Below are 21,797 nucleotides of genomic sequence, written 5' to 3' on the forward strand. Positions count from 1 at the left end.
ATCACTTAAAATTATCTAAGATGACATCTGACGTTCGGGGATTTTGTATCATTTTAATTTTTTGTTTCATATTCCATATCAGGGTTATCTGGAGTCACATTGATTCCAGGGTTCAGATCAAGGAGAGCGGGAATCCCCACAGGCAGGAGTCAGCCTGCAGCTGAAGTTCACCTGCTCTTGAAAAAGAAGAGAAGAGAGAATATGTCCTCCATTGTGTGTCCTACCAATAGCCTCTGACAATTTGAGTGGATTGTAGGGAACTGACAATAGCACAGAAAAAGTGTATGGAATCGATAATCAGAACGGTAGAGCTGTGTGTAACTTAAAGGACCAAATTAAGCTGCTTTTTAATTGCATGTATTGTCCCAGAGTTGGGTTTTTCCCCCTTGTGTGTTAGTGCCCTTGTAGCATGAGTTGCCCCTCTTCTAGAAACAGCGGCTGGCCCAGAGTCAACCAGGGGCTGTTCTTGGACTTCTCACTTTGAACCCCTCCCCTCCACTCTATCTCTGCGATACCAGCCACTGGTCTTACAGTCAGCCCTGCTACCTCCAACCAGCACACAGCCCTCCTCACTACACGCTAGAAACCAGCCCGGTGGCCAGCCTGGAGAGCCCGTCACCCACTTTACGTTATACAAGTTATTGTGAACTTTGCATTTCACTTTTCCTACTCCCTGGGAGTTCTCGGGCTTGGGTAAAAAAGCTGATAAAGCAAGTAAGTATCTTGTGCTTATTTTCCAACTTCAACTGAAATTGTTATAAAATACATTTTAAAAATTATTTTTAAACAAAAACATTAATAGAAACTGAAGGGGCCTCCATTAGATCTTAAGAAATAATGTATCATTTGGACAGAAGTGTGTCTGTGCCCGTTGTCCCTCCTCTGTAAAGCACACCTGGGGAAGGCCCAGGTGCAGTCTCTGGAAAGGACTGGAATGATTTTTGGCACCAATAGCACTCAGAGAGTCTCATGGCTTTTGTAACTATTGCCTTGCGTTCCCATGGCTGCTGTGGCAGGAGTTACACAAAAGCTAGCTCAATTGTGGGGAGGCCTGGCCTTACACAGTTACACTCTAGGCTTCTAGAGATGCCTGGAATAGGAGAGGGGGAGATGCTGAGCTGTACCTGCCTTCTGGGGTTGGGGTTGGGGGACAGGAGGACCTGAGGCAAGTCCTGTGACTAGCTGTGGTTCTAGATCAGCTCCCAGGTGAGAAAGTCATCGTGGTTGGCGTCTGTTCTAGATCTGATGGGCAAGGTGAGTGTGTCCTGGAGAAACAGTGCCTTTGGGTTTCTTATTGAGGTGCAAAGAGGAAGATTCTTACTCCTGTTTCTTGTCATAGTCAAAGAGTTTGTGTTCAGACTGAGCTAAACCAGTGGTCTTCCAAAAGGAGCACACAGTCACGCAGGCTGGGGGATGAAGTCAGGCCAAAGAAGTGGGGCCAGGCCTAGCTGATGACCTCCCTTCCACTCCCCTCTTCTCCTGAAGAAGAGTGGACCATCCACCGGCTCCCCCAGTTTCTCTTTTCTCTTATCCCCACTTCTGCATTTGCATCTCACTCCACTGAGATAGCTCGTGGTAAGCCTAACTGCATAATTTCCCAGGCTGACTTCAGATGGAGGAAAGTAATTTCTTTATGAGCTAAGTTTGTCCAAGCAACAAGGAATGAGAGTGCTTCTGCGACACGAGTTTGGTCACCTGTTGGATAATAGCTGACCCTGTCCAGAGAGCACCGTGGCTCCTCTGTACTTCTCGTCCTCTCCTTTTCCTTCAGGAAGGAGGAGACAATCCCCTGTGGGCTGCAGAGGCAAGGCAGGTGCCCTTCAGAGTTAACTCCTTCTCCCCTGGGTCATTCTTTCTTCACCAACCTCCCAACCTTCTGGGAAGTGAAGTGCAGCCTGCGGACTGCGTCTGCCTGGACCTCAGTGCTGACAGTCCTCCTGTCCAGTATCTCCTAGTGGCATGGGTCGGGTTCCCTGGGGAACAGACTTTGAGATGGAGATTTGCACGCAAGTGGTTTGCTGGGGAGTGCTCCTGTAAGGGAGTGAGAGAAGAAGGCTCGGACACAGTGTTGAGCAGTGTACAGCTGTAACAGAGGCCCCAGCCGATTCCACGGGGAGCTCGAAAGCTGAGTTGGCCCTTCAGAGAGGTCCTGAAAGGAGGCAAAGGGCTGAAAGCCTGGTCCCTCTGCATCATCCGGTCGTTTGATGCAATTGTCCCCTTGAGTGGGGCATAACCTTGGGTGAGGCAGCTCCCTTTAGCTGAAGGCAATTCCTAGGGAGGGACCCAGCTGTCCCCCATCAGTGGGCAACACTTCTGGCAGCCAGGAGACTGACTGCCTTCGTTCTGAAGGGAAATCTGGGCAGCACAGTCTTGCCAGGGACAGAGAAAGAGAAGCATAACGCTGTGGCCTCCAGCTCCCGTTGCTCCAGGTCAACCCTGTGGCCTGACCTATCAGCAGACAGGGCCAGGGCAGGACAGAAGGATAGTCTCCAGGGAGCCCCGCCGGTGGCTGGAAAAGAGCAAGAATCAGCTAGCTGCTGGGCAGGCCTGGCCCACAGAATGTGAACTGTCTGCCATCTTGGGAGTGGAGTCCAATTGACCTGCCTTAAGACCAAGTGGAGAGTCCAACACAGCCAAATAATTTGTCTGGGACAAGCCCCTAACTGGAAGCTAGTTCTAGGATAATCTAAATCTATGCCACTTCACTAGATTTCCAAAGGTTATGGTAACCCTACCTTGCTTTGAACTTCCTGGTGTACGTCATTTTTAAGGCATGGCAGACTCATGGGGATCCCAGGAGGAGAATATCTGAGAAATGTTCTGAGAAATAATGACCAAGGCAAGGAGCAGTGTCTGCGTATCTTTTTATCTTTCATGTATCTTCTCCCTCCAAATAACTTGAGTTCACCAAGTCACTTAACTGGGTCCAATTTGGTGCTCTTGTCTCTGTTCACCCCTCTAGCATCATTGCCACATCTTTAGTTTTCATTTCATTTGGGAGGAGGAGAGGTTGTGTAAGAAGAAAAGGGGAGGAAAGTCCTGCTCTCTGCCACTGCCAACTGTTCTCCAGGCCAAGTAGAGGAGTGGTTGGCTGAGGCAGGTGAACTGTGGAAGCTTCTGGGCCTGCATGCCCCAGCCAAGAGCACTCATCAGTATAATTGCTACATGCTGCTACCCCTCTCCCCTACACTGCTATGCAGAATTGGATGTAACATCAGCTTGTCATCACCCCCCCGCACTAACTTCACAGAGTATAGGCTGATGCAACCCGAAGCCTGTGACACAGTTAGCGAGCAATGGCATGGAAAGCGTGGCAAGGGTGAAAGATTGCCCCACTGGTCTGAAAGGGCCTTTGCTACCAACAAAGAACCATTATGACAACAGGAAGGCACTGAAAGCCAGGCACAGTGTAGACAGGAAAGATCTCTCTCTCTCCCTCTCCCCTTCATGAAAAAGAGAGAAAACATTTAACCCTCGAGTGTTCAGTTAGTTTCCTCAGCAACACTGGTCAAGAGTGGTCGCAGCTCCACCCACATCAGGGCACCCAGGAGGGGCAGGAACCGCTCTTGGCAGGAAGGCCGCCTGCTGGGCCAGGTCAGGGATGGCACCTGGACCTGTCACCACACGGCTTCTGTAGATGCTGGAGGAGCAGCATGTGGAGCCAGAGCGCCACAGGAGCCTTACGGGTAATTGTTGTTTTTTCCAGCATACTGTTTCTTCTCCATATTTCATTCCAGCTGCGTCAATAAACGTTTAAATACTAACCCCAACATCCTCAGGAAAGCCCTGTTCTCTTCTCACGCTGCTGCTCCTGCCCATCAGCTCCTCTCCCTCTTCTCTGCAGAGATACCCCTTCAAGCCCTGACCTGGGGCCCCACTCCTTCTCAAAGCCTTTCCTGACCATCTCTGCCAGCCCCCATCCTCCCTTCGTCTCACCTTACCTCCTACATCACATTCCTAGCCCTCTCCATCCCACCTCAAGTTCCCTCAAATCTAGCCCCTTCTCTCCACCCTAGTTCAGGCTCCCGCCATCCCTTGCCTATTTACCGCTTCTTTCCTGCTCCTCTTGGCTTTGGTCTTGCCATCTTCAGTGTATTCTCCATGCTGCAGTGTTCATTCCAAAAGACAAACACGACTGTGCCATTTAACTGTCTAAATATTTCTATAAGAGCTAACACTTGTTGAATGCTTATTGCATGACAGGCTCGGTCCTAAGTGTTCCACATGTAAAACTTGTTTAAATCGCACAATAACGCTATGAAGCAGGCATTATTTCTTCCATTCACAGATAGAGAAATTGAGGCCCAGAGAGGTTAAGTAAGCTGCCCAAAGTCACACGGCTAGTAAGTGGCAGAGCCAGCATTTGACCTTGGGCCACCAGGCTTCAAATCCCACCCTCTTAAGCAATGCATTATAATTATACTGCTTCTCGATGGCTCCCCACAGCTCTCAAGATAAAGTCCAGACTCCTTAGCACTCAAGGCCCTTCATTTTAGACTTATCCAATTTCACTTGCTGACATGCATCCTTTACTCCCCACCCCCAGCCCAACACTGTTGTGCTGGTAAATGTTTAACAGTTGGTTCTCTGGAAAATAAAGCCCTGATCTGTAGAATTTGCCAATTTCCATGGTGTAAATACTCACCCCATGGGGAATTTCAGGCTGTGACTATGATGTCACTGAAAGTGGAGTTGGAAAGAGTTCACAATCAGCTGGCAGGAGCGAGCTCTGGGCAAAGGCACACTTCTGACTCCAATCCTCTCTATCACCCACCATGACTCTGCCTGTCAAGGACACAGTGCCTTGGACCACATGCCACCCATCCACCTGATCACCTATGCATGGTTCATGTGTGGATCTGGAAAGCTCAAACGAAAGTCCACACTCGCTTCCTCTTGTTCAGTCTGAGGGCAGGGCTGAGAACATCGACTAGCCACGAAGGTTGCTGACCATCCTTCAGATAGGCACGTGTCCCCTGCTTGCCATGGCAGATCTTATCTCCCACAACCCCTGCCTCCACCAAGAACACCTTACCCACAGCAGTCATATTCACTCCTAAGATGTAATGTCTGAGCCTCAGAGCATCACTACTGCCCTAGCTGCACCCTGTCCAGAGAAGTCCTAGCCTCTCACCTGTGGACATCCCCCTGGGTCTCCATCCTTAGCCTCTCCCCTTCTCAGTCCACCCACACCTCCAGGGTACCATCTCTTCTCTTCATATGATGATGATTCCCGAACTTGGATGTTGCTGGCCTTCCACTCAGATGTCCCACAGTCACCTCCTACTCAGCAGCTCTCAGGCCTCACTGATCCTCTTATCCACAGACCCAATCCTTCCTCTACAGTGCCAACCTCTGTGACTCAAGCCTCGGGCCCCATCTACAGTCCTCGGGAGAGAGTGTCCTTCCAGCTGTGGCACCTGTGTGTTTGCATCTCCTGTCTGAGCAGGAACTCACCCATGAGCCCAGCAGCCCCCAGGAAGGATGTCCCTGCTCAGAGGCTGGAGAATCTCCCTAATGTCAGGCAGGAGCTGGAACAGACATCCCAGGGGCTATTCCTAGGGGAAGGGGTTACAGTTGTTTCCTCCCAACTGTCAATTAAATACGAGGTGGTTTGCCCAAGGCAAGTACTTGCTTTCCTATCATGTCTCTGGTGGAAAGTGTAACTACCCACTGGGTGTGGCTTGGGGGTGACATTTTCTTTTTAATTAAATATTTAATACGGTATTACTACATAAATCATATACACCGTAGAAGAACGCCAGTTTTCATAGGTTCATGACTGAAGTTTAACACTTTCCACTGAGACCACAGCAAACTTCCCCTTTCCTGGTCATTTTGCATCTTGTGGGACCTGGAGCCATCTCTGTGATGACCAGTCAGCATCTTTGAATGTAGTGCCAGTTCACAGAGACATGTGGGGCAGCAGGTCAAACACAGAGAAAGTTCACTCAGGGGAGGTTCTGGCTTCATGGCTGAGCCATCAAACAGCACTGGTGACCCCTCCAGACCAATACAGAACCAAGTCAGTGAATTAAAAGCACTTCAGAGAAGTGAAGATTTGGGACAAATGTATTAGGTGTCACTAAGTGTGTGTATGTGTGTGTGTGTGTAGGGGGTGACTGCCCTGGGTAGTGTCAGAGATGGTGCTGATAATGACCGGGCTGCCAGCTGCCTTTCCAGCCAGACCCAGAGGCGAGGGAGCCCAGGAAGTGGGCAGCTGGAACTCTAAAGATGCATCTGCCCAGAAAAATTTTCTTTCTGACTATAGGACTGCTGGTCACTCCTGCTTCCTGGCCCACTGATCTCTGTCCAGAGGAAGTCCTGGCTTCAGGGCGCTGAAGCTCAGCCTCAGGCAGAGCACGTCTGCCTGCCCGCACTTCACTGCCGGCTCCCTCCTTCTTGGAGCCCTCTTCAAGTTATTTAGATAACCACAGGCTCTCCTCTGTTTTGATAGCATCAGCTGTTAGATAACCACAGAGTCTCCTCCATTTTGATGGTATCATCAGCCGTAATCTTGTCATGATAAACCAATTGTGCTGAATCTTTTTTAGTCTATCTGTTTGAGGTTTCCAGAGAATTTTTCTAGTGCTTATCTGATTAACTGGGGCCAATTCACTAAGCTCCCAAGTAATGGAATCTGCTTTGAGTTCCAAGACATTGAAACAAAGACACTAAGACAAAGATGGCTGAACTAAAAATTCATAGTACAACAAAGACTATGTCGTGGAGACAAAGAGAAAGACCACAGGACAGAATTTATATAGCTACAGAGATGGGGGGGTGGCAGCTACCTCAATCCTAAATGGCAAATGTGTCACAGAGTCAAAGCGGCCTCCTTTTCTGTTTAGCCAGCACGGCATTGTCTTTGAAGCAGTGGACTAATTTTGTATCTGCTACAAGACTATCAAGATCCTTCGGGAACAAAGGAAGATCTACAAGAAACTAAGCACAGCGTCTACCCACACAGGATGGAATCCGGGCAGAAGGAGGGTGAGGTTGAGAGACAGAATTTTTGCAGTATAAGGGTTTACAGGCATGCGCTGCATAGGGATGTGCACTCTATGATGTTCGCACAGTGACGGAGTCGCCTAACGACACATTTCTCAGAATGCATTCCCGTCGTTAAGTGACTCATGCCTGTACACTTCTTGGGTTTTGAACCATGTGAATGTATTACTCCTTTAAAAAATAAAATAAAATAATCCATATAAAGTTTGATTTACTCTGCTGTTTCGAAAAATAAATATAACATCCAATACAACATTTCAATTAAGCAGATCATCTAAAATTAGATAGAGGTTACAAAAGTACACATTTCCAGGTGTGGAAAACACCATTTGTTAAGGAGCTCTGAGCCCCTTCATTTGTGCTCTGCCTTAGTCTAGGCCTCACAAGGGACAGGGACATTGTGGGACTGGCACCCTTCAGGCTTTGCTGAGGTACACTCAGTGAAAATCAACATGACGTATGGGACTAGGTGGCGAGCAAGTGGCTCCCTGCAAAGCTGCGGGATCAGAGACAACAGCCAGGGCAGTGGTTAACGACCCTATTTGCACAGAGACGCCCTCCTGGAGAAGCCAAGTGCCAAGCATGGAGGCTGGCTGAGGCACTCGGAGGGAGGCAGGAGGGATGCGAACCACCACCAGAAAAGCAGGTGTGCAGAAAGGAGGAAACCAGTAGAGGAATCTGTGCCAAAGGATGAGGTAAGTGAAGAAAGAAAATTGCACCCTGGTGGGTTTCAGCTGAAAAGTGTGGTGTAGAAAACTACACAGCCCATATGGGCAAATCAGAGAGGTCCTGGCCTCTCAGAGCCGAGCTAGAAAGGTATCTATGAGAGAATGCCAAGAAAACACCATCCCCCACCCATTTAAAGAGGCGATGTGCTGAACCTTGGTAAAGTGGAGAAGCTCAAACTAGAGCCAAAAGTGTGATCTGGTCCCTGAAGGGAGAACGCATAAACAAAAGAAGAGGGGGCCGTGTGGAGGAGAAGTGTTTAAATAAAACATCAGCAGCCATGAGAGATCTGATGTCAGCCGTGCAGCCATCCCAGAGCCCCTGGGCGGAAGTAGAGATTGTGCAGCCTGGGAGGAAGGAAGGCCGGAAGGGCTCTTTGGGGCCTCTCCTTTCACGAGGATAAGGTATCTGGCAGCCTCCAGAATGGGCCCGATATGGGCGAGATGCAGGTTTCCCTTGAGCCATAAAATCCCCTCTCTGGTCCCCTGTGGCCACGATTCTGCAGTAGCTGCCCAGGGGGACTGAACAGTCACAGAGGAAAACAATCCCTTTTAGCTCAAAGGCCATCCTCTCCTCCCTGCTCAAGGACAGCAGGCCGCAAGACCTGAGATCCGAATGTCACCGCACTTCTCCTCAAGGCCCTTGGGCGCTAGCTCAGAAAGGCCCTGGAGCGTCCAGGGCTCTGTGGGGTAAGGTCAGTGCACACACTTCCAAGACAAGCAGAGAGCCAGCTCTATAATTTCCTAACACTGAGGGAGGAGACAGACCATATAACTTCCCGAAAAGCATAGCTGGCAAGCACCCCCACACTGTGAGGTTGCAACTCCCTGAACTAATTAAAAGGCAGAGCAATGAGAATGTCTGGATTGCTGCATAAACATCTCTTGGGGAAATATGTTTATGGTATTCATACCCAGGGCTCCCTCTTCACTTCTAAGGGCCAAGTTGGACACAGGTGATTACAGTTTAGAACTAAATATGTGTGTAGAGATGTGTGAGAGTGTGTGTGATGGAGGGCTAAGAATTACTCTGTGATGAGAAACAGCCAAGGCAGGCTACCATCTTCCCTCTGATCCCCCTTAAGGACAGAACAATAGACAAAGGGCTCAAATCGCACGGACAGAATTGGTGTGGCCACTCTTAAAAATCAAACCCAAAATACAACCTCCAACCTGTAAGGGTGTGTTTTAGCATTTCATCCTCTGAGAGGTGTTGGTTTTCTCTCCTTCTAAGTTTAAGCAATTATTTGAGTCTAACCCTGCTTGGAGCCAGAATGGGCCAAATTAACATCAAGGGTTTTTTCTGCTTTTCAATCTAGGAAAACGAAAATTCTTTCTACTTCTTTTAATAACACTCTATCAGGTTTGGAGAATTCCCCTGGTGCAGAAAGCCTGAAGCACATTCATATCTGTGGATTGGGGACCCAGTTGGCAGGATCCCCTCAACAGCTCTGCTCACTTCGAGGGCTACCAGGAGAATGGTTTCATGGAGGTGTTGGGAAAGTAGCTGAGCTACAGGATGCCAGATAAAACTCCAACACCAAGAAAGAGGACAGAGACAGTGTGCCCCCATCTCTTCCCTGGGGAGAGCCCTGGTGGAGGCCGGACTTTATCCTGGGACAGTGCTGGACTGCATGGTCCAGGCTTATGAGAAAGAAATGAAAAAGGCTTTTGAGCAAAATACTGGGAGCTGTCTTAATTGTCCCTTGGCCCAGATTCCAGTGGGAATCAATCCCAAGTCCTTGACAAAGAAGATTCTAAGTTGAAACAGCAAGAGAACACTTTGAGGTATCTAACAGAAGAGCTGTGACATTGGTGGGGGAAAACCTGCCCTGTCCCAGGTGGGGACCACAACAACGGAGGCTGAGCCTCAGCAAATGGCAGAGGCAGAGATGGTGGATGCAGGCCACCCAGAGGCACAGTAGAGTGCAACTCCAATCCAGCCTCAGGAAAACTGGCATGGTTGCTAACAACTGGGTGAGGCCCCGGGGACTCTGGAGAAGGGTGGGCAGCTGTGCCTTCAGTGGGCTTGGAGTTCCAGTGACTCTGCTAGGAGGAAGCTCAGAGTCAAAGTTTTTTTGTTGCCACTATGTTGCTGCTTTCTGGCTGCATCCCTCAGGTAGCCATCAGGTGGGAAGGTGTTACATATACAGGATTGCATGTAACCTGGCAACATCCCTGTGAACAGATCAGAGGGTAGGAATTACCTGTCTTCAGAGAAAAAGAAACTAATGATTTAAAAGGTTATCAATGATTTATCCAAATTCCATTTGGTGGGAAGACTACCCACAAGCAGGGAATTAAGGGAGGGAAAGGGAGGACAAGGGGCTGTGGGTGCAACCCCCACCCCACCCTCAGGTTTCCAGAGAATTAACAAATTGGTTCAGGACCACTGACAGCAGCACATGAGCACCATCGGGGCGCACACACCTCCATTTTGTTCTATGCCGATGATTGTCATCTCTCGCCCCTTACACCCAGCCCAGCTCTCAGTGGAAGCTCTGAGGAACTTCTGAGGCTGTGTAGAGAACAGCTAAAGACCACTGCACTATACCTTTAGCATTGGAATGAGAAATCAATTCTCTTTATTCCCAAGTCCTGTCCTCATCCAATACTAGGTATGTTTAGTACTATGTATATTTAGTACTATATATATATATTAGTACTAATAATACTAAGTAATGTTTATTAAGTACTTAACATATCCATGTGCTGTATTCTCATTTTATCCGTATGACCCTGTAAGATTAATTTTATTATTATATCCATTTTATAGATGAGGAAACTGAGTCACAGAAAGATTAAGTGACTTGTCTGAGGTCACACAGGCAATCTAGTTCCAGAGCATCCCCATAGCCACTCTGGCATGGTTGTTCTTGAACTTTAGATGTGGAATGAAAGCAAAATGGTAAGAAACATGAAACTTCATAGGACAACTTGGCTCATGAAGTCATCAGGGACCTGGAAAAGCCATCTGCTTTAATGCCTTGGACTGAAGAGCTCTGTTTCCTATTAAGATTCTGTCTATTATTACCTGGAAAAACTAGGACAAGTTATATAACTTGTCCATGTCCCTATTTCCTTTCCCAATGGAACAATTTAGTAGACCAGGCATCATGAGTGGATTTGGAATGGGTAAAATACTCTGAAGCTGCTAAGGAAGAGAAGTCAGAAATTAAAATGTCTGTTCAGCTTTCTGAATTGTGTGGTGTTGTGGCCTAAATGGTAGAATCACAGACTTTTAGAGCTGTCAGGGACCTGCAGATCTTAGAATCCATGTTCTGCAGGACCTTCAATATTACCAGGGTGAATGCCTCACCCAATACAAGAATCCCTCCAGCCACACTCCTGAGATGGTGCTGGGGCCCTTCCGGGCCAGGGTGCTCTTTAGGTCACCAGGAAGCCATCCCTCTCTGCAAGGCACCCTTCCTCCACCAAATGTACTCAAACAGCACATCATAGTGTTCTCCAAAGCTGCTTCTTAGATTGCACCACGTCCCTCCCCCTCCCCCCAGCGAGTCTAATTCTGCCCTCTGGAGAGGCTAGGGTCACTCATCTCCTGCATCCCCGTGGCAGCCCTTGACATGAAGGTGAGTAATTATGCCTCTCCTGATGCTCTCTCTCCCAGGCTCAACTGTTTCAGCTTCTTCAGTCGTTTGTCCTTCAATCTTATTTCCTCATCGCTCACCATCCTTATCACTCTTTTCTGAGTGCACTTGGGCTTGTCGGTTGTTCCCCTAGCCTTCCACTGATTCTACAGATATTAACTGAGTGCCTACCAGGAAGATAGTAGATGCTGAGGATACACAGAAAAAGCATAGTCTCTGTCTCGAGGGGCTCACTGTCTTGGGATGGGAGGGTAGAGTCCTCTCAAGCAATTGCAATATGGCATAGGAAGTGCTATGACAGGGGCAACCCAGGGAGCTCGGAAAGCCCAGAGGATGGAGAAGCTGACAGGTAGAGGGCTGTGTGTGTGTGTGTGTGTGTGTGTATGTGTGTTGGAGACTGCACTCCAGAGGGGAAGAGAGAAGGACCAGTTCTGGGAACTGCCTGTGGTTTTGAACTATTAGAATCAGGGTTGTGGGTCAGTAGAGGACAAGAGATAGGCCTGAGAGGTCCACAGGGGCCAGATCATGAAGAACATTGTATGAGACTATTCTGAGGGCAATAGGGAGCTATTGAAGGTTTGTAAGAAGGAGAATGACACAATCAAATTTAGATTTTAAGAACAATCACTCTCATTGTAAAGGAGAGAGGATTGGAGGCAGAAATGAGACGGGAGGTGGGAGGTGCCATGGCCAGAGCAGAGCAGAGCAAAGCAGGACTCTAACTTTCCTTATTCTGGAAGCTGAGCTTGAGCCATTGTGAGCTACACTGGTGGCCACGGCTCACTCTTGTTTCACATTCAGGGGCAACTGAACCTTTTTTGTAGGAATAGCAATGTTAGCTCCCAGCATCTCTCTCTTCTACCAATTGTATTAAATTTAATCTTGTCAGTTTTAGCCCCTCCTTTCAGGCTTTTGAAGTCCTCGTGCATCTTGATTTGGCCCTTTCATTTTTACTTACGGGGAAATGCTGAAGGATTTGCCAAAGGACAAGGGGGTACTCAGTGGTGGAAGCAACAGTGAACTTGGGTTTTCTGATTCCTAAACCAGGCACGCTGTTATTCTGTCTCTCTAGGAAACGGGTTTGTTTAGAGGAACTAGAACTAAGATTGACTAGAAGCAGCTTACTTAGAAGAACAGATCTTAGCTTACAGACCCCAAAGGCAAGGAGGGAGGACCCTATACCCCTTTCTAGTTATTCCTCCTGTTGACTGAAAAGACCCCTGAGTTTGAATCTATCGTCAACAGGGATGGCACAGTCTTCAGGCAGCTGAAGGTCACAGTTGTTCAAACCCCATCCTTGAGGCACTTGACAAGGTCAGAAGGCTTGAGAGAATCTCACAAGGTGAAAAAGAAAATCTTAGAAGCTAATGAATGCTTAACAAAAGCTTCTCTACGGAACTGAACTAGTTCAGAACCTGTTCTGGGAGACTGCACAGGTGATGGGAAATGGACACCCATGTGGGCGGGGTGGGGACGGGGAAGCGGGGAGGGCCGGCGAACAGAAAGCTTCCCTGGATGAACACCAGGAGAATCAGGGTCCTTCCCAGGTGGGACCTAATCTGCTTGGTCTCTGGACAGAATTCACGTCCACGGCCTCACGAAACCTGGTGACTGGCTCCCCTAGGCCCTGGTCACTAAAGACTCTGATCCTAGGTCCTAGGAATCAGCAGCAGACTGTGTCCAGAGCCCTGTGACCAGACTGACCAGCGTATCCTTAGTCAGTCTGTTCCCCCCACCCATCCCCCACAACACACCACACCTTCAACAGCTCTTTTCCTATGATGCTAATGCTTTTTTATTTTTTTTTAAGAGAGCAGCCCCTACTCCTAACCAGTTCATCCTGCGTCTCCTCTGGTGAACTTGTAGGACCTCCACTCTTTCCCAAGACTCAACCTTTTCCCCACAAACCATTACCTCATTCCTCACTTCAATCCTCACCTCACATCCCACTACTGCAACACTTCCGTGGTATCCTCTGCTCCCAAGCCAGTGGCATTATGAAAAAACATCACACTTGTCAGTGAGCAAGAACTTTATTGATCCCTCAAATTAAGCTTATGCTTTTCTTCTAATAACTGTTGACTGGCCAAATTTCACAAAGGGAGTTAAGAGCAATAAAGAACAACTCCAAAATATACTTCTTAGGGAGAGACTATGTCAATGAACGTTTATCTACTTTTCAAATAACAGGCACCATAAGCACTTTTTTAAAGAGGAGAAACAAATCAGGTAGTGTGCATTTTGCTCAGGGTCCTGATACTTACCGTCCAAGCTGAAAGGGAAGCCCCACAGCCTGGACTGAGACCTTGACCATCTCGCAAACCCTTTCCTGTGGTCTAACAGAACTCTTCTCCGTGAAGCCATGGCCTGAACTCATCCCATTAGGGAGATGTAGTGGCAAGAACATCCCTAAAGCCACCAGCAGGAGAATACTTTTGTAAAGAGCATTTTCTCTAGCTTTCTATCTGGTTTCTCACACATCCTCAGTGACACCTGAAAAGCTTTGTTGAAGTGAAATGTTATTTGTCTGTGTCCAGCTTACTCAAATTGCCTCTCTTCCTTGCCAGGAAATTCCTATTTCTGGCAAGAGTCGCCCATGTAAAGTTCCATAAGGCAGAAACAAAAGCCTTGCTGACACAGAGGACTTCCAGAGGATTAAACACAAACCACATTAAAAAAGAAAAAAAAAAAAAAGCTTACTCTGCTTACCTGCTCAGTGTGCTTTCAGAGACAGCCTTAGGCCCTGAGCTGCCTTGGCCATCGGAGGCATTGGCCCACATTAGCATCTTAAGTTTCTTAACTTTAAACATACACCATCACCTGAACTTTGCGACATCCAGATGAATCTGATTGAATTTAACATCCCTTGGCCCCAGACTCCTTCAAAGCCAGCGAACTTACCTAATGACTTGGTGCCGATGCTTCACCTCTCCCAAGGGGGGCGTCATACACCAGGGGACTCAGGGGTGTGTCCGCCACCCTCAGCCAGGGCAGCTGTCCACTCTCAGCCACGGAGCCGTGGGTGCTCAGCGTCTCCACGCCTCGGGAGCTAGGCACGCTCCTGATCACCCAGCCTTGAGCTGCCCAGCGGCTGGAGAATCACAGGGTGATGTGGTCAGGCCCAGAAGGTTTGCTGTGTGATTGCTTCATACCACAGGGCGCTTCCTGTCTCGAGCTGAAGAATGAAGGAGGGGTTTTCTTAGGAGAGGCAGATTTTCAACAAATTCCTTTTCTGTGTGTGTACAAGAAGGTGCATTGCAACATTATCTGTAAGAGGAAATAACTGGGAAAAAATGGTTGCCAATTGGAGACTGAAATAAGTTATGGTATTTCCATATAGTGGAATAAAAAAAGAGGAGGATCTGTATTTCCTGCTATGGAAAGGTCTCCAAGACATACACCAGGTGGAAAAAAAGGCAAGTTGCAGATATTATTTGCAGTAAAATCTGAATTGTGTTTTTTTTTTGTATATGCTTGGAAAAACATTTGAAGTGATTCACAAGAAACTTGGAACAGTGGAGTCTCTGGGAGTAGAACTGGGGCGGAAGGAGGAAATCTTACTTTTCTGGCACTTTTTGGACTTTCCTTTTTACACTGTGTATATACACAGTACTTTTATGATAAAAGGAGATTTTAAAAATTCCTTTCCTACCTAATGAAAAATATTTTTGTCAGCTAGCCAGGAACTTCCAACAAACAAAATTTCCCCATTGGCCATCAGGCTGCAGTGGAAGACTTTGGAAAGAGAAACTCAGTATCCTAGAAAAGAATATTGAACAGTAGGTCTCAGGGAGTCTTGGGGGTAGATATATTCAGAAGATAGATTCTGATATCGACACCATGTACCCAACACCAAGCTTCACTAATTAATATGGCCACTCCTGTTTCATACCTAACCCATCCCCACTCTCCTACCTTCCAAACATTATGTCATTCTATCTGAGGGTATGTATTCAAATTAGTTAAGAACTCTCTCTTTTTAAAACATTACTGCTATACCATTAAAATGTGTTTTAAAAAATTGTCAACAATCCCTTTGTATCATTAAATATCTAGTAAGTGTTCAAATTTCCAAACAAGATCTATACGTTATTTTTGGTTGCTATGTCTATTACATCCATTTTAATTTGTAGGTTTCTCTCCCTCTATTTTTTCCCTACAATTTACTTGTTGAAGAAACCAAGTTGTTTGTCTTGTAGAATTTCCCACATTCGGGATTTTGCTGATTATACGCCTGTGGTGTTTTTTAGCATGCTCTTCTGTCCCTTCTGTTTCCTGTAAATTGGTAGTTGGACCTAGATTTGGTCTGATTGGAGTCTAATTCTTTGGCAATAACATATAATGTCCTGTGTTCTTCTGTGATACTGGCTGCCCCTGATGATTATTATTGGTTGAATTAGACCCAATAAGATATGTCGAAGTCCTAACCCCCACGCCCATGGATGTCATCGGGTTAAAATGAGGGCCACCCTAACCCAGGCTTTATATAAGGAGGAACATTTGAACTGAGACAGACTCGGGGAGGAGATGGCCATGTGACCACAGAGGCAGAGATTGGAGTGTTGCAGCTATAAGCCAAGGAATGCCAAGGACTGTAGGTGAACACCAGAAGCTAGAAGAGGAAAGGAAGGGTCCTTTTCTAGAGCTTCAGAGGGAGCACAACCCGGCCAACACCTTGATCTAGGACTTCCAGCCTCCGGAACTGGGATACAATCAACTTCTGTTCTAAGCCACTCAGTTTGTCGTACTTTGTGATGGCAGCCTTAGGAAGCTAACACAGTCATGATGGCCTAGCACCGTTATTTCTTTAAGGGCTTGCAATATGGTGATATTCCTTCTTAATTATTGGCCGTCATACACCTTTAAAAAGAAACATTCCCTCCTCTGCTATTCGGTTACCCTCAAGTTCAATTCATATGGCAAAGGTAGATTCTTTCTCTTTACTTGTCTGTTTTAGGAATAACGAGTTGTTTCCCCAGTATCATCTGAAGGTGAACGGTGTTTATTTTTTCTTTTTGAGCATCATTATGAACTTGTGAATGTTCAACATGATTCATCCTTTTCATCAGTTATTCTTAGTCATGTTCAAATTTTCCCATTTGTGCCCAGTGGGAGCCTTGACAAGTTGACTTGAGTCCTAGGAATTTCTGGTATGTTGTGATGTATGATGTGTATTTCCTTCCTCAGACCAGGACCCTCCATTTCCCCAAGGAGCCTTGGTTTCATTTAGTAGGAAACAGATTTAGTGACTACAAACTGGCACTAGGGGCACACATCGCGTTTGATTGGCTATTGTTTCTGGGCCTTTTAGAGCTAGGAAATAGATTCTTCAGTATAAGAAAATATATCATCGGTTCATACTAATATTTTCTATTCAAATTTAAGATTATAGAATGTTTACTAATTTTTTATTCTATATTTGAATTTGTCTCTTACGGTAAAATTCCTGGTTTCCATTAACACTAACATAATTACTTATTTGTTTTATCCTATAAAATATAGTTAATAGTTCAGAATAATAATACCAATACTATTAATAACAACATGACTATGAAAAATTTAGGAATTTTTGGGAGCTCCTTTTGCCTTAGGATATCTCCCATTAGGATGTACTGCAACTTACTCTGTTAAAAGGCCCTTAAAATAATTCCTCTCTGTGTGATTGGCCACCAATTCAATATATAGTTGGAAACACTTGGTTCAGTTAGTTTTAATTTTGATTTTAGAGAATTGCCTGTTTTTTATGATTTTTATTTTAGTCTATATTTTTATGTAAATTATTCTCATGAGTCCAAAATCAAACCTACAAAACAAAGCATATTCAGAGAAGTCTAGCTTTTAATCCTGTCCCTTTCTCATTTCCTCCATCCCTCTATAGACAGCCATTAAGAAATTATGATTTATTCTTCTACTGGTTTTTTGAAATGAGGCAAAATCACTTTCTTTATTCTTTAATATCAACAAGTACTTTACTGCAGTGACTTGAGATTAAGTGTACAGCTTGGTGAATTTTGACAAATATATACACCCATGTAACGAGATCAAGATAAAATATCTTTCCATCACCCTAGAAAGTGACCTTGTCCCCACACCAAGAAGAACTCCCATCCCAGAAATAGCTACTATTCCAATTTCAGCACCACAGATCAGTTTTGTTCACTTTTGATTTTTACATAAACGGCACCATACAGAGTGCACTCTTTTGTATCTGGTTCAATTAATGTAATGTGTTTGAGAGTTATCCACGCTGCTGTGTTAGCAGTTCATTATTTTTCAATGCTAAGTACGATTCCGTTGTAGGAATATACTCCGATTTGTTTACCTTTTCACCTGTTGGTAGACTTCTGGATTGTTTCTAGTTTTTGTCTATTATGACTAAAAGCTGCTAAGAACATTCTCACGTAAGTCGTCTTTTTGTGGATATGTACATTCATTCATCTTGGGTGTGTACTTAGAAGTAGAATTGCTTGGTCAAAGGCAGCGGTGTTCTGGAGCCAGCTTGTCCAGCTTGGGGCCGATTAGGCACATTTCTTCCCAACTCTACTTTCAGTGATTTCACGTTGGTTGTTTGGAATCAGCCACGGTGGGGATATTTATGCCACAGAAATAGGCAAATGCTAAAAATCAGGACTTCCCTCTCCTCCATCCCCAGAGCCAAGTGTTAAACATTTACAAGCACACTCCTGGCCACAAAGAAGGTATATATTTAAATTTATTAGAAACTGCCAAAGTCCCAAAATGGTTGTACCATTTTATATTCCCATTAGCAGTGCATAAGTGTTCCTATCATGCCTCATCTTTGCCAGCACTTGGCATTCCACTTGGTCTTTCTTTTTTTTTCTGCTGGGAACGATTCACCCTGAGCTAACATCTGTTGTCAATCTTCCTCTCTGTCTCTTTTTTTTCCTTCTCCCCAAAGCCCCAGTACATAGTTGTATGTTCTAGTTGTAAGTCCTTCTAGTTCTTCTGTGTGAGCCACCGCCACAGCATGGCTACTGACAGATGTGTGGTGTGGTTCCACGCCTGGGAATGGAACCCAGGCCGCCAAAGCAGAGCACACGAACTTTAGCCATTAGGACATCAGGGCTGGCTCTTGGTCTTTTTAATTTTAGCCATTCTGGTGGGTGTGTAGTATTATCTTATTGTAATTTTAATTTTCATTTTCTTGATGACTAATGGTGTTCAGTACCTTTTCATGTGCTTCTTGGCATATGAATATTTTTGATGTTTTGGTATAGTGACCCTTTGTCTTCTGACTTGACTAAATTTACTTATTAGTTCTAGTAGTTTATTTGTAGATTCTTTGGCTTTTCAATGTACACAATCATATCACATGCAAATAAATAGTTTTAGTTCTTCCTTTCCAATCTTTCCCTTTTCTCTTGCCTTATTGCACTTATTTTTTTAAATAAGCACTGCATACGTTTTCTTAGATAGATCATAGCGTACTATACATCCTTTAATTCATCTTGCTTTTTTCCCCTAACGGTATATCTTAGAGTACTCTATGCTGGGATACAAACAGAATGTTGCTTTTTATAAAATTATTTTACTGATTTGAAAAGTTGTGACAGCACCCTGAAGAACTTGCAAAAATTATAGTAGTCTCCACTTATCTGTGGTTTCACTTTCTGCTGTTTCAGTTACCCAAGGTCAACCGCTGTTTTGGATACTGGAGTCAAAGAAGGGCCCTCTTTGAGAGAAACCTGGGTGAAGAAGAAAGGAACCACACAGGTACCTAGGGGAAGGGTATTCCAGTGCAGTATTAGCCATATCGACAGAAAGTCATTAGAAACCTGAGCCTCTTCCTTCAGCGTTTTTAAGTAACTGCTTAATATTTGAGCTGTCCTGGAAAGGAGGACAAAGTCACCAATGCATGTACTCCTGGGGAAGGGTACTTTGCTAAGGCATTTGCACCAAGGGACTGACTTGTGGCAGCTGCAATATTCACCTCCCACCCTCACGGTGGCATCAGGCTTCTCACATCCACCCCATCTCCCTCCTCCCCTGCTCCCAGGATGGGAACAGCCTTACCATAGCGTTTCATTCAGAATTCGGGGCCAGCTAATCCCAGGGTGACTCCAGTTCCTGTTGCCCTCGGTCTCCACCCAAAGTTCAAACCCCTTAGGGCTTGAATCCTTATGCTCAACCCCACATTGTTTTTATCCCCCCCTTCCCCAGTATGTCCTCTGCAGCCCCCATAAGGGAAACAACACCCTGGACCTCAAGAGGTTTCTCTGAGTGCTCCTCTCCTCCTCCGTGGGGGCTCCTCTCAGCCGTCCTTTACCACCTTCTTCTGGGAGGGCGGCTTGTTCTCCCGCATCCTGGGGGAACCCCAGGAGGACCAGCAATGTCCTAGTTGCTCTGGTGTTTTGCTTGTCCCCTCCTTTATAAAAACCTCCTTTGATTCTCATGCCATCCCTTCTGTTTTCCTCACTGATACCTCATACCAAACTCTGGGTCCCCCAAAATAGTCATTGAGGAATTGGCTCATGGTGTTCCTTCCCCTTCAGTTCCTACCACCACCTTGGGAAATGTCAAAACCTGGCTGATTCTCTTAAAGCCTTGCCTCACAGTTCCTTGGCTTCTTCAAACGCAATGACATTTATCTGCTCTCTCCTCAGCCACCCACAGCAACAAGTGGGCCAAAGCACAAGCACAGAGACTGGAAAAGAAAATGGAGACAGGGGAACAGGAAGAGAAGAGAAAACAAAACAAGTTGGTGGGAGCTAGAGTTTTTTCTAGAAAGAGGGCTGGGAAGCTCAAAACTCCATTTTGAGGGTGGGTTTGACATGCTTTATGGGTAATGACATTTGGTTTAACAACTTACTTGGTCTGGTCAGAAACGAGAATATTTTGGTTAATAAAACATTTTCATTAAAGAAAATGACCATATACACATTACCAAACATACAAAGAGAATAAAATACATAGAAACCTTCCTGAATATCACTCACTGAATATCACATTATTTGCTGAATAATAATACCCATTACATTTACAGAGCATTTTTGCATGTTTTATTTCAACTGAATCTCACAACAGCTGTGTCCTGACTCCCTGTATGATGCTGTAATGACTCAGGCTCATTGTTCAGAAATGTAGACATCAGTGCACTGGATCAACCAAGGCTGGCTTGACCAAAAGGTTCTCTGGGGCCCCAGGAAGTAGGAACAGAAAGGTGGCCAGCATGTATAGGCTGTGCAGTGGAGAAGATAGCCCAGTGCTGCAAGCTCTAGCTGACTAAAGCATTTGCTCCTGGTCTGGTGGGTCTACACTGGGGGTCAGCAAATTTCTGTAAAGAGGTAGAAAGACAACACCAAAGAAATAGCATGGCTGTGTTCCAGTAAAGCTTTATTTCTGGACACTGAAATTTGAATTTCATTTAATTTTCACACACCATGAAACATTCTTTTGATTTTGTTCCACCATTTACAAATGTAACAACCATTCTTAGCTCACAGGCCATACAGAAACAGCCAATGGGCTGGAGCAGGCCCACAGGCCACAGTTTGCTGACCCCTGGTCTGTGCCAATCCACTCATAAAGGAACTTGGCAGCTGGCATTCTGTTCACAGACTAAGAGTGATAACAACAGCAGCAAAATACTATTATCATGTTATCCTCACTTTACAGATGATGAAAACAGGGCTCTGGGAGGACAATTAGCCTGAGATCACACAGCCAGTGAGGTTAGGAGATTCCTCACCTTTTTACAAAGACTGTGCTCTTAACTAGCGTGCTGGAATGCCCCCATGCTAGCTCTCCACCATATGCATTTCAGGATCCTAAGTCCCCTCGCTCTACCTGTCCATCCTCCTATATCACCCTGCTGTTTGGCTGTTTTGACTCTTCCTTCACCTTCTGTTTGTTCCCCACCTTAAGATTTCTCTTCTCCCTGGCCTGGCAGTTGTTCAGGCTGGCTACCTGGTTTGGGTCATAGAAGCTTGGGCCAGGATAAGGTGCCTTTCCTGGCACAGATGGGAGCTATTGGAGCCAAAAGTTGAGTTTCACCTGAAGCCCTGACAAGGTGCCAAGTGTCAAAGCCAGGAAAACCCAGACCAAGGTGACGTCCAAAGGGGAGAGGATCCAGGAGGGGCACCAAAGTTCAGGACATGGGTGGAGCTGAAAGGGAAGGGAAAGGAAGCAAACTTAAGTCTGGGTTGGTTGCCCTGGATGAAGCAGAGAGCTCCAAGGCTATCCTTCAGCTGTAGTCAGCTTTGAGGGGCACTGGGAAGCAACCTGGCTTGAAGGCGCATAGTCAGAGCAGACAGGCTCATCTTAGGGCTCCCTTCCTGGGAGCAGCAACGTTCCTGGGCACCACTTGGCATCTTCAGGTCCACCCCATTATTGATCCAGGCCCTAGAGGATAGTGTCCCAGATAGGTCCAGATGAAACTATCCCAATGCTGTAGAAAACTGGGGCTCAGTCCTGGCAAGGCTGATATCTAAGG

General features: G+C 46.1%; 1 protein-coding gene and 1 long non-coding RNA gene across 3 annotated transcripts in view; one reads left to right on the forward strand and one right to left on the reverse strand.

Moving 5' to 3' along the window:
- Positions 1 to 14,437, reverse strand: part of BCAR3 (BCAR3 adaptor protein, NSP family member) — a 189,776-nt gene extending 175,339 nt beyond the window's left edge. The window contains exon 1 of one of the 2 annotated variants that reach the window (XM_044749209.2): positions 14,246 to 14,437. The gene's annotated coding sequence lies outside the window, so the exon portion shown is untranslated. The remainder of the gene's footprint in view (positions 1 to 14,245) is intronic. The other variant, XM_070486856.1, reaches the window with a different exon arrangement.
- On the forward strand, positions 11,210 to 20,343 carry LOC139040388 (uncharacterized). Its single transcript, XR_011494851.1, has 3 exons — positions 11,210 to 11,326; positions 18,988 to 19,078; positions 19,969 to 20,343. It is a non-coding gene; the product is annotated as an uncharacterized lncRNA (long non-coding RNA).
- Positions 20,344 to 21,797: the final 1,454 nt, after the last annotated feature.

The sequence above is a fragment of the Equus asinus genome, chromosome 16, assembly GCF_041296235.1.
Source record: "Equus asinus isolate D_3611 breed Donkey chromosome 16, EquAss-T2T_v2, whole genome shotgun sequence".
Classification (NCBI taxonomy): domain Eukaryota; kingdom Metazoa; phylum Chordata; class Mammalia; order Perissodactyla; family Equidae; genus Equus; species Equus asinus.